Source organism: Neofelis nebulosa, chromosome 1 (genome assembly GCF_028018385.1).
Source record: "Neofelis nebulosa isolate mNeoNeb1 chromosome 1, mNeoNeb1.pri, whole genome shotgun sequence".
NCBI classification, from domain to species: domain Eukaryota; kingdom Metazoa; phylum Chordata; class Mammalia; order Carnivora; family Felidae; genus Neofelis; species Neofelis nebulosa.
The window spans coordinates 158,797,203-158,810,543 of NC_080782.1; the positions used below are offsets into that span (position 1 = coordinate 158,797,203).

The window sequence follows — 13,341 nt, forward strand, 5'->3', positions numbered from 1 at the left end:
CTCCCCTCCTTCCAATCCCCCATCAATCCTCAGTTTGTTCTCAGTTTTTAAAAGTCCAAACAATAACTTTCACTTCACTTTTTCTTCTCCATGATGTTTACTCTTACAAGTAAGAGTAATTTTAGCATATGCTAAAAATAAAACTTATGATTCCTATATACTTATGCTATATTTCAGGTATGGAAGGCTGAACATAAGTAATTTCAACCTAGAACATTACTTGAACATCACAAAAGAAAAAAGAAGACAAAAAAGATTTCTCCTCACATCACTTGGACTACTAGACTATTCATAGAAAAAAAGCAAAATATAAAATATATAGTTTTCAGCAACATGTAATTATCCGGAAATAAAATTCACTAAATGAGATAAGACACCAGGATTATGAGTATGGAGTACTCAGAGTCGTTCAAAGCAGATGAGAAGACACTTTGGGGAAACGAAATCCATCCCAAACAATATAATTTTATCTCAACCCTCTAAACACCACAACTTCACCGCTTATACCATAAGCCTTCTCAACAGTTCCCATTTTCTTCTTCTCAAAAAAAAAAAAAAAAAAAAGGTTTTAGAGTCCTAATTTCCAAGTGACATTTCAACCCCCTTATTTTACCCTCATTCCATACTCCTGATTTATAAAAGACGCTAAAGTAATCATTTTCTTCACCTAAGCAGTTAGAAATGACCATGCATTGACTCAAAATTAAGGAATTAAAGTTAAAAAATCAACTGAAAATACACTTATTAACATTTATACTTTTATGTAGTAGGGACACCACATAATACCTCATTCTGATTAACCTCTGGCTCTTGAGATAGTGAGGTCAGAAAATTAAAATGAGTAATAGATATGTAAAATACTTGAAGTGTGCATCTATCTTGAATAGGATGAGTTAATAAAGTGACTGAAATTATGTGATTATAAATGTTTACTGTAAAACAGTACAAGATTGATGTTGTCAAATGGGGAAAAAAGAAAAATCTTTAACTTGACTAAATATCTTCAGTACTGTGGAAAAAGGTCTCAAGGTTGAATAGTAACTAGAGAACAACAGCCACAAAGGAAGACCCTTTCATGCATGCACACACATGAAATAACAAATAAGGAAACTCCAACTCAGTACAGTACATCAATGACTGATACTTAAATGATATTTTGATATCTAAAGAAAAGCTAAAATGTTGACTGCCATTGATAAAAAAGCATTTCACCAATTCATACAAATGATACTAAACATTTTTTAAAAGATGTCCTGTGAAAACCAAGCCACAATAAGTTACTGTTTTCCATTAAACATGCTGAATTATTTGACCCCATATTCCATACACTTTTATTGTGTTAAATCCTAACTGTTGTGACAGCATGCTTAGTAACTAGGGTACATTAGTTTACATCTTTTTATAGATAATCTAAGAGGGTTAATTTTTTGTGCTGACAACTCAGAGTCTGGAGCCTGCTTCAGAGTCTGTGTCTCCCTTTCTCTCACCTCTTCCCCACTCATCCACGCTCTCTCTCTCTTTTTCTCTGTCTCTGTGTCTATGTATCTCTCTCTCTCTCTGTCAAGAATAAACATAGGAAACTCAAAAAAGAAAAGAATGACTTTAACCAAGAAGATGAAGACCTCTGTACTTAAACCAAGAAATCAGTGGAGAAAGAATTTGGAGACAGAAATAAGCGGAAAGACATTCCATGCTAGTGGATCCCAAGAATTAAGATTGTCAAAATATTCACACTACTTAAAGCCATCTGCACATTCCCTAGGTACGATCCTTATCAAAGTTTAAGCACGTCTCCAAAACTAGAATAATCCTTCAATGTGGACAGAACCACAAAAGGCTCTGAATACCAAAGTCATTTTGAGAAGGAAGAACACAGTTGGATGCATCATGGTTTCTGATTTTAAACTAGATCTCAAAGCTACAATAACCCAAGCAGTACGGTATTGGGGTAAAAGCAGACACACAGATCATTGGAACAGAACTGAAGGGCCAGGAAGAAACCCACACATATGTAACCAATTAATTCACAACAAAAGAATCAAGAATATAACATGAGGAAAAGGCAATCTCCTCAATAGACGGTGTCAGAAACACTGGGCACAGAAAAACAACACGCACAGAAAAACAACTTGACGTCAATTTACACCACACACAGAAACAAATTCAAAATGTATTAAAGACTTAAGACCTAAAACCAGAAATATCCTGGATACAAACTTGGGCAGAAGGTGGGGTATCACACAACTACGTCCTACGTTAGGAGATTATAGGGAAGGCTTTGCAAAGCAGATCACTGCTCTCTGGCCTTGGTGCAAACAGCCAGCAGCAGTTCACTCACCTACTTGGTGTGTATCTGGGGGGCAGGCTAGACTTCACTGATCCAGTGGATGTGTATCTAGGGGTTGGGTTCTGCATGTGCTCACAAAGTCCTTAGAACATGTTGTCGCATGGAATATTTTATCCTATCTATATTTGGTTTTCACCATGTCTTCACTACGTTCTTTCCAATATGTGGCCCACTGACGTGTTGTACATTGTTTGTAGGCTTAATGAATATGGGAGCTTGAGAGCAGCTCACGGAGATGTCCCTTAAACTCCCTCTCTCTCTATGGGACGCCTGGGTGGCCCAGTCGGTCAAGCGTCCGACTTCAGCCAGGTCACGATCTTGCGGTCCATGAGGTCGAGCCCCGCGTCAGGCTCTGGGCTGATGGCTCGGAGCCTGGAGCCTGTTTCTGATTCTGTGTCTCCCTCTCTCTCTGCCCCTCCCCGGTTCATGCTCCGTCTCTCTCTGTCCCAAAAATAAATTAAAAACGTTGAAAAAAATAAATAAATAAACTCCCTCTCACCTCTCTTGACTTGCATGGAGTCTTAAGCAATCCTTTCTGCTCTCCTTGGCTCTGCTGGACAAACCCAAATGTCAAAACCACGAGGATGTTTTTCATCTCAGTCTAAACACTGAGTTTTTGGATTCGACACCAGAAGCCAAAGGTACGAAGGAAAAATAAAGAAGTGGGACTACATGAAACTAAATAAAAATGAGTTCTGCACAGCAAAAATATCTTCAAAGGAATGAAAAGGCAACATAGTTAATGGGAGAAAATACTTGCAAACTACATACATGGTAAAGGGATAATACACAAAAGATATGAAGAACTCCTATAGGACAACAATGCAAAAGCAAAGAGCAATGATGAAACTGGCAGAGTCCTCAAGAGGCATTTTTCCAATGAAGACATGCAGATGGCCACCACATACATGAAGAGATGTTCAATGTCACTCCACATTAGGGAAATGAAAAGCCAAAGCCAAAGAGATATCACCTGAAACCTGTCTGAATGATCTTATCAAAAAGACAAGAAATTACAAGGGTTGGGTAAACTGTGGAGGAAAGCGAATCATTGTGCTCTGTTGGTGGGATTGGAACTTGCTGCAGCAGCAGTCGAAAACAATATAAAGTTTCTTCAAAAAATTCAAACTAGAACATCCATATCATCCAGCAATTTCCCTCAATAACCCCCCTAGGTATTACTCAGAACACATGAAATCACTAACTCCCCAAAATACCTTCACACCTGTATTATGCCACATTGTTTTGAATGGCCTGGAGGGCATTATGCTAAGTGAAATACATCACACAGAGAAAGCCAAATACCAAATGCTCACACATATATGTAGAAACTGAAACAAAAATAAGAAAACAAAATACAAAAATCCTCAAAACATAATAAAACAAACTCATAAATACATAAAGATGATTGCAAAGGTGAGGGGCAGGAAGGAGGGAAATAGACAAAAGACATAAAGGGCAAAAGACATCAGCAAATAAAAAAAGACCATGTCAACAGGGAAATAGAGAGTAAATATGACTTCCATAGCTCAAATTCTAGCTTCCTCTATTTCAAAGACCTTAGTTCATTCCATTACATTCACCAGACCTACCTGAATAATAAGGAATTATGATGACTCAGAAGTTTTTGAAAGATGATTTCTTTACTTAGTATTTCATATCAAAGAGGACAGAGTGCTTAGATTACTAGCTATGTCAGATTTTCAATTATTTTTATGGTTTATTGAAGTATCATTATATCACAAAAATCTCCTTAGATCTAAGTGGACACTCTCATCAGTCAACATATGTACATACCACTAAAACAGTACAATAAAGGTAAGGTACATTGTCCATCACACAACAGTGAGTTTTTCCTCCTTGTTGTAGCGAGCATTTTGTGATGAAAACATTTCGGGTATCGAGCACATGTATCAAATTCCATGCGATGGGATATGAAGAATATAGCAATCATGGTAATCATGAAAATAACAATATTCAAGATAATCATAATCTCCTTAATTTCTGAGAGAGACAACTCACCCCCTGCCCCGCAAGGACAAAACAGATGCTTAGGAGCAGCTGCTGCTGAAAGTGGCCTACACCACACCATGTTACTGAAAACCTAAAGTACCAGTCATCTTGATATGTAAGTTTGTGAAAGCCTCTGCTCTTAGGCTTTTGCTTTCAGTGAGGTCATGGTGCTGCCTTCAGGATGTTTTCAACCTTTGAGACAATATTGGAACAGTCTATTGAAATGAGATATTCCCATGCAACAAAACAGTGTCTTTGGAAAGAACTGGGACCCTATCGTGGTCCAGACTACATACAGTCCACAGCACCACACACACACACACACACACACACACACACACACACCAACAACCTGGGAGAGGGAGAACCCATGGAATGAAAGAGCATTTTCTCAAGAGCTGATTTCAAAAGGAGGCTGAGAGGTAAGCAGTGCCTGCTGACATACACATGCACTGGTTTCTAGGACATGGTGGTCTCAGAGTCAATTCTCCCTCATGCTGCCTGGTGAGTCCCAGAGGAGATGTGATTCTTAAGGTATGAAACTCTTGGAACACGGGATGAATGCAAGAGAGGAGGTGCTCCACAGAAACATGAAGCACCACGCCTCCCAGATATGAAGAACAAAACCGACAAGTCTGCCTGGAACAAGGAGCTTTTCCACCCGCCTTCCTTGGGAGACTGCGAAGAAGACGTTCCCACCGAACATTTCCCAAAGATTATTTTGTGCTGAATCCCAAAAACCCAGTCCTCTCCAGCACACAACTCCAAGTACAAAAGAGTCTGGACACCCTCTAAAAGAACGAAGCTCCACTTGTTCATCGCCCATTTGCTTTGAGTTCAGTGATTGAATGCAAATTGCCTTCAGAAATGAAGAGCTCAAAGGGAGTTGCACAACCCCTAATTCAGACTCCATACCCCATAGTCCCATTAACTCCCATGTTAGAGGGCCGCCTTTAGCCAAAAGTGGGGTGGGATCTCCCTGCCCCATCAGAGGGTGCAACCTTGCTACCAGGGGTGGGGTGGGGCAGGGCAGGGGGTGTGGAGGGGGGAGGCAGGAGGCTTGTGTTGACCTGCCGCTTCCACTCTAAATGGCTTCAACAAGTTCCTTGGCCGGGCTCCAGCAACTCAAGCCCACCACCCTGACTCTCCCCGGAATGTTGCTCTGCAAACTGAGGTCCCTGCGCTTCATTTTCACAGGCAGGATTGTTTCATCCTGCTCATGACTGCGACTTCCCTGGCCCTGCCTTGACATTTTCTGACAACCGCAAGTCCACGCGTTCTTTCCGTTTGTTTGCACCTCCACCCTCCAGCCACCAACCCAGTCAGACCTCCAAGGGCACTCAGGGTGTCCCCTCTCTGTACCTGTGCTTCTCCCCACCACCGGAGCCTAACCCCCTACTCCATCTCGGACCCTCCTCCTCCAGGGAGCCAGGGTACAACCCATAAAGGTCACTCCTATGACCGCAGCCAGAAAGGAGCCCAAGAAGAACCCCGTAGCATGAGGGAGGGGGATGGGGATGAAAGGGGAAGACAGAGAGGGGCAGGGGGAAGGCCACATGGCACCTTGTCACTAGGATCCCTACCTTGGCAGCGCCGCGACTGAGGCAGGTCCTAGAGGGAGGCTGTGGGTCTCAGCTGCTCCACCTTTAGGCTTCTCCAGATGGTCTTTTGGGGGCACCTGGGGGCATTGCATCATGCTCAGCCCCTGGCAGTGTTGGTGCTCCAGGAGTGCAGCTGCAGCTGAGAGGCGCCTTTGGGAGCACGTCCTGGGACTTGGCCTCTGCCTCCAGGAGCAGCAGGAGCAGCAGGGCCACCACCCTCCGGGGCTGGAGGTTCATGGCTCCCAGTCCTCCCTGCAAGTGCCCCGCTACCGCTACCTCCACAGCTACCTGGACACAGGTGCCAGGCAGCAGCCATGTCCCTGGTGGGGGAGTGGGGTGGGCGAAAGCCCCTGGCTGGCAGAGAGACTTGGGAGCTTGGGGTGGCAGGTGGTCTGGGAGCCAGGATGCATAGCACAGCTGCACCCTCAGCCGCATCCCTCACCGGGCTCCGCCCCTGACCCATGCTCCTATGCGCACCCGTGGGCTCACTCCTGCACACCTCTTGGATCCAGGATCCAATTCCCTCCCCGCCTCCCCCACCCCCCGCGGGGGACACAGCTGCTGGGTGCCAGGGTCTGCAACACCGCACCTCTGTGCGCCCACCACGTGGTATGACTGCCTGCCCACCAGCCTGGCAGCCAGGAGCCAGAGAGAGGGCTCCAGAGACCAGGCTAGTGGGAGAGGGACTGTCAGGTGTCTCTTCCCCAGGTGGAGACCTCCCTGTCATCCCTGAAGAGACCCAGGAAGGTTTTGAAAAGCTGGTTTCACAGGGAGGTGGCTGTACATGAACTTAGCGCTCCCTCTTGCATCCTAGGCCTCTGTGTTTGTTCCTCAGTCTCCCTCAGGCTCCTGCTAACTGTGGACATCTGCAGCTGTGCACCCTCCCCACTCGTGACCCATGACTGAAAGGGCAGCCCTGAGGGACAGGGAGACACACTGGGAATACGAGACTCCTTCCACCTCCCTCCTCCTTGAAATGTCGGTGCTTTTCAGCTCTGCATGCCTTTCCCATGGCCCTACCTGGACTACACCACCATTGGTCCCACCCTCAAGTCCACTCTGCCATCGCTGACTTTGTCATGTCCTTCAACTCTGTGGAACTGCCTTTCCACCTCCACTACCTCCCAACCCCCATGTTTTCTTCACAGTGTGCCTCGGATCCCAACTCATCCGTGTGATTTTTCTTTTCTTTTTTTTTCAATTTCTTTTCAATGTTTATTTATTTTGGTGACAGAGAGAGACAGGGCATCCTACGTGCAATTTTTCAACAGGCATCTATTGAACGTGTAAGGTGTACCAGACCCTGATCTGGCGGGCCAGTGTGCAGAGGTGGGCAAGAAAACTTATGCCTGAGGTTTCAAGGGTAGCCACAGGACTACCATACAGGGTGAGGAGGAGTAGAGAGACCAAATAGTCAAGGGTTTATACGAAAGGAGCATCAAGGGCACGAACCTACGCAGCACTGGAAGGAGAGCAGGGAGTCATGGAAATATAGATCATTGAAGGCTAGTCCCAATCTCCAGCCTTCATCACATGTCCTCACCTGAGGACTTGCAAATAGGCACCCCCAGACTGGACCGGTTAGAAGCAGGACTTACAGGAAAAGCACAAAACTCGTCTGTGGACTTCATGGTCATGGTAAGGGCGCCATCACACAAGCCCACCAAGGGACTCTGGACTCTGGCAACTTGGACATACTGTGTACAATGAGGACCTGTTAGGACTCTTTCAAGTGCACCAGTGAAGAGAAAACTAAGCCACAAGCCTAGGAGAATAGAGATGCAAAACCTTTCTCCCCCCAGGGGCAATGTAAATGATCTCATGCTATACAAAAGCCAATGACCTCTGCTAGCATTAAAAACTTTACCAGTTTTCTGCCTCATTGATCAGTCTCATCCCAGAAGTGGACTCCTGCTTCATTGGCTCTATACACACCATTTGCCTGCATTCTCCTTGGAAGCAGCTTCCTACCTACCAGAACCCTGACGTGTGTCTCCATGTCATGGCACGTATTGAAATGTAAGTGAATGATGTTTCCATTTCATTTTGAACATTATGCTGATGCCTCCCTCCTGGCTCTGCATCTCCACTGAGAAGACTGTTTAGCTGAGTTTACTTTGTGTGTGTGTGTGTGTGTGTGTGTGTATACATATATATGTATATATGTTCTTTATCACTGTGTAGGGCTCCCTAGTGTGGATGGAATGCTTTGTTTATCCATTTGAGGGACATTTTGTTTGCTTTCAGTGGTTTGGCTATTACACATTACCCTGCAGTGAACATTTGTGCTCAGTGTTTTGTGGGATTTTAAGTTTCAATTCTCTGGGATAAATAAATGTCCAGGAACCTGACCGCTAGCTTGTAGGGTTTATGTTCAGCTATCAAACTGTCTTGCCAGAGTGGCTGTGCTATTTACATTCCCACCAGCAATGCATGAGAGAGCCGCCTCTTTCCAACATTTTATCTTTTCACTGTATTAGTTGAACTAGCTCTTCTAACAGGCAGGGAGTGATTACTCAGTCAGTTGTCATTTGTATTTACCTCATGGCTAGCGATGTAGAACATTTTCTCATGTGCTTATGCCACCTGTATGTTGTCTTTGCTGAAATGTTTCTTCATGTATTTTGTCCATTTCCCATTTGGAAAATGTTTTCCTTATTATTTTTTGTTATTTTTTGTTGCATTCTGAATTTTTTTATACTGTGTAGATACAAGTTCTTTTTGTCACATGTGTGGTTTGCAAACATGTTCGTCTAGTGTATAGCTTGCATTTTTATCATATTAACAGGATTTTTTTAATGTTTACTAGTTTTTTTGAGAGAGAGACAGAGTGCAAGTGGGGGAGGGGCAGAAAGAGAGGGAGACACAGAACCTGAAGCAGGCTCCAGGCTCTGAGCTGTCAGCACAGAGACTGATGTAGGGTTCGAACACATGAACAAGGAGATCTTGACCTGAGTTAAAGTCGGACACTTAATGGACTGAGCCACTCAGGTGCCCCTACATTATTTTCAATATAATTTACATTATAGTATCATCATTATAATTATAATAATTATATTTATTATTTATATAATTAATAAAATTATAATATATGTTATATTGTTAGCTAACAAACAGGGTCTTTAAAAGAGCAAAATGTTCTCTCTCTCTGACCCTCCCCCGTTCATGTTCTGTCTCTCTCTGTCTCAAAAATAAATAAACGTTAAAAAAATTTTCAAAAATGGGGAACCTGGGTGACTCAGTCGGTTAAGCATCCGACTTCGGCTCAGGTCATGATCTTGCGGTTCTTGAGTTCAAGCCCCGGGTCGGGCTCTGTGCTGACAGCTCAGAGCCTGGAGCCTGTTTCAGATTCTGTGTCTCCATCTCTCTCTCTGACCCTCCCCCATTCATGTTCTGTCTCTCTCTGTCTCAAAAATAAATAAACGTTAAAAAAAATTAAAAAAAAGAGCAAAATGTTTAAATCTTGATAAAGTCCAATTCACCATGTATTTTAGTTTCTGAATCTTGCTTTATTGCAATGTGTAAAAATGCACTAAGTTTAAGCCAATGGATAAATATCCATAATGCACTTTCTTACAGTTTCTAGGGTAGAAATCCAACAAGGGCACCAGTGTGGTCACGTTCTGGGGAGACTCATCTTCTTGGCTTGCGGATGGCCACCTTCTGGCTTTGTGCTCACATGACCTCTCTCTGTATGTGTGCATGGAGAGAGTGTGCCAGCTCTCTGGCATCTCTCCTTGTAAGCATGCTAACCTCATCATGAGGGTCCTAAACTTGTGACCTAACATAACCTCATTATCTTCCAAGGCCCCACATGCAAGTTTATGGGGATAGAACTGCAAAATTGTGAATGGGGTGGGAGCATAGTGTAGTCCATAGCATGTTTCTTGGTGGACTTCTTGAGGTTTCAACTCTTTGGTATTTACGCATTTTCTTAGATCATTAGGTTCATATCTTTTGTCAAATTTGGCAAATCAGCCATGATTTCCTGAAACAATTTTTTTTTTATTTTTCTCTTGAAAAATATTTTTAGTCCCTACTTTTTTATATTTTCTCTTTCTGAGACTCCTGTGACATAAATATTAGTTTTATTCTTTGTGTTGTCTGTGTGTATGTTTGTATTTTAAAAATTGTAGTCATTATCCTTTTCAGTTGTAATTGTCCATTATGTACTTCTTTACACCTTTCTTCCTTTCCTGAGACTTATTCTCATTTGTTTCAAACACTTTTGTAATTGCTTGCCAAAGCATGTTTTTAATGATGTCTCCTTTCAAATCCATTGGGAATCCTAACTCTAGGTCATCATTGGCTTTGGGGGTCTGTGAATTGTGTGACATATTAAAGATGACATTTCTCTGGGGTTTATTTGGCGAGTGTTCTTAATTATTCACCTTTCATATTTAGGGTGTGTCATAAGACTCTGGATGTTCTTAAATCCGGTGTGTTAGCAAGTGGTGGGTCAATAAGACTGTGACTACCAAATGTAGCCCCAGTTCTGTGCCTAAACCAGAAGGAGCACAGTGAGCCCTGGCCAGACACAGCTGGGAAGATACAGGACAGCAACCTGTGTGGAAAGTCACATCATCATGGCTTTCTTCTCTACAGGCAACGATGAGTGCATCGGGTAGCTAAAACACATTGTTTGCCAAATGTATTTCCAAAGATGGAAGGATAAGTACTTGTAAAGACCAAAAGTCTGGTTGACAGTGGGAATTATTGAGGAAAAGTGTGTTGTGTGTGTTGAGGGCATTTGAGAAGTTTAGTTTATTCTAGTAGAAGTAGGTAATGATGGGTTTTAATGGGATGGTTGTCGTTGATGTTGGGCTTGCTCAAAACTTACATCCAATTGGCTCCTCTTACTGGTGTCTTTAGCCTAAATATCATCCCTCCCAAGACCTGCCAAAGGGAGCCAGGTCAGATAGAGGAGTGAGCCCTGAACTGGTGTGCTGACTTGTATGAGACATGACACATCCACTCTAGCCACACTTCCTGAATGCCTGCTTGGGAATGAACTTTGCCTCATGCCCACACCACAGTGGAGTCACAGAGGAACATGCTGGTGGTCAGCTCATCTGGCAACCTCAAGGCCAGTCCCTCCCTCTCTCTGCATAAACTTGGGACAGGAGTGGGGTCCTCTGACATTCACCTTGGCACTCCATAGGAGATGTGGAACATTCACTATTAATCACAGGACCCGGGGTCTCATGTTCTTCCTTCAGGCATACACCCAAGACCATTCCCATCCCTAGTCCAGCCTTTTCTGGGGAGCATGCCCCATGTGCCTGTTTCCTGACAGGTTAATTCTTCCTCTCTTTAGGCAAAACCAGCATCTTCACTTACACTGGAGAACACAGCAACACAGAATGGCTGCAATAAGTTGACTTTTCAGATCACCCCAATTAGACAGGATGAGGGGAATATCCTTGTACCTCCCAATGTATGGATCAGTCATTTCAACCCAAATATCTCCCTACCAGAACTTTCCCCAATATTCCATCAGTCTGGCCCCAAAGATGGGGGAGCTCATTCATTATGGGCTAAGTAAAACATATCTTTGGGAAGTTTTTTTGTTTTTGTTTTTTGTTTTTTCCAAAATTAACCCTGACCCTTTCTTGCAAGGAGTCATTTTCCTGAAATGGAAGTGACGTCTATAACCACTTCTCAAAGTCAGATACTTCAGCTCCACATGGGAAACCTGAAGATGAGTTCAGCTTGTTCGTGCTGCACGCCCCTCGGTGTGGCAGCAATGGGAGGACCGGACTGCAGGGTGGAGGACCGGAGGGGCTGAGACAGGTACAGTTGAGCAATGGCCCCAATAGACTCACCAGAAACAGGGTTGTGAGTGTGTCACAGGACAGTGAAGCTGAAGGTGGACCATGATTGCATTGTAGAAACCTTTGTAGACATCTTCTTTCTTCTCTGAAAATGGAGAATGCACTGTGGAGTTATACAAATCCATAGAGATGTTCCCCTTCAGCAAATGGCTCACGAACCGTGAGATCATGACCTGAAGCCGACGTCGGACGCTTAACCGACAGAACCACCCAGGTGCCCCTAAAATGTAAACATCATTAATCACAATCCACTGTGATTCATTTTAGGAATGCATGGGTGGTTCACAATTCACAGGTAAAACAATTTTATAAATCATACTTAAAAAGATGAAGGGTAAATAGCATACGATCATCTCTATAGATGCAGACAAAGCATTTGACAAAATACATCATCTGTTCACTTTAACAACTCAACAAAGTGGGTTTAGAAAGTATATACCTTGGGGCACCTGGGTGGCTCAGTCAGTTAAGCATCCGACTTTGGCTCAGGTCATGATCTCACAGTTCGTGAGTTCGAGCCCCACATCAGGCTCTGTGCTGACAGCTCAGAGCCTGGAGCCTGCTTCACATTCTGTGTCTCCCTCTCTCTCGGCCCCTTCCCTGCTCATGTTCTCTCTCTGTCTCAAAAATAAATAAACATTGAAAAAATTAAAAAAAAAGAAAGTATATACCTCAACATGAAAAAGGATAAAAATAAAACATGCTAACATACTCAATGGTGACAAAGTGAAAACCTTTCCTCTATGATCAGGAAGGAAGTACAGATATCAACTTTCACCATCTTTGTTCAACATAATACAAAAAGTGGTAAACATAGCAATAGGATAAGAAAAAAAAAAAAAAAGAAAAGTCATCCAACATGGTAAGGGAGAATGAAAACTTACTATTTGCAGATGATATGATACTATATACAAAACCTTAATTAATCTACCAAGAAACCACTGGAATTGAAAATTAATTCAATAAAGTTATACAATACACAATTATTATGCAGGAGTCTGTTCATTTCTATACTCGTGATGATGTAGCAAAAAGATAAAAAATCCCACCTACAATTGCTCCAAAAAGAAATTATAGCTGAAGACTTCCATAATCTGAGACATCCAAATCCAAAAGATATAGAGAACCCCATCAAATTCAACAAAACAAGCCAAAATCAAATACATATTGTAATACAATTTGTAAAATATAGAGATACTAAAAACATCTTGAAAGTAGAAGAAAAAAGAAATCCAAATTCTAAGGAAAGACAAATGATGTTAACAGCAGACGTCCCCCACAGAAACCAAGCCAGCCGAAAGGAGTGGCATGATATATTCAACACACTGAATGGGAGAAATGTGTAGCTGAGAATACTCTATACATGAAGGCTGTCATTCAGAATAGCAGAGATACATAGTTTCCCTGACAAACAATACTATATTCGTTCATGACCATTAAACCAGACCTTCAAGAAATAGTAAAAGGGAATTCTTTGAGTGAGAAAGACAAAAACAACAAAGACTAGAAGGAAAAAGAGAAAATCTCCGTAAGCAATGACAAAACA

At 42.8% G+C, this 13,341-nt stretch overlaps 1 long non-coding RNA gene across 1 annotated transcript in view; it reads right to left on the reverse strand.

Annotated features, from left to right (window-relative positions):
• Nucleotides 1-9,833: 9,833 nt before the first annotated feature.
• LOC131518871 (uncharacterized) overlaps nt 9,834-13,341 on the reverse strand; it is a 38,775-nt gene continuing 35,267 nt past the window's right edge. Inside the window, exon 6 of the long non-coding RNA XR_009265315.1 lies at nt 9,834-11,880. This is a non-coding gene — a long non-coding RNA (uncharacterized LOC131518871). The remainder of the gene's footprint in view (nt 11,881-13,341) is intronic.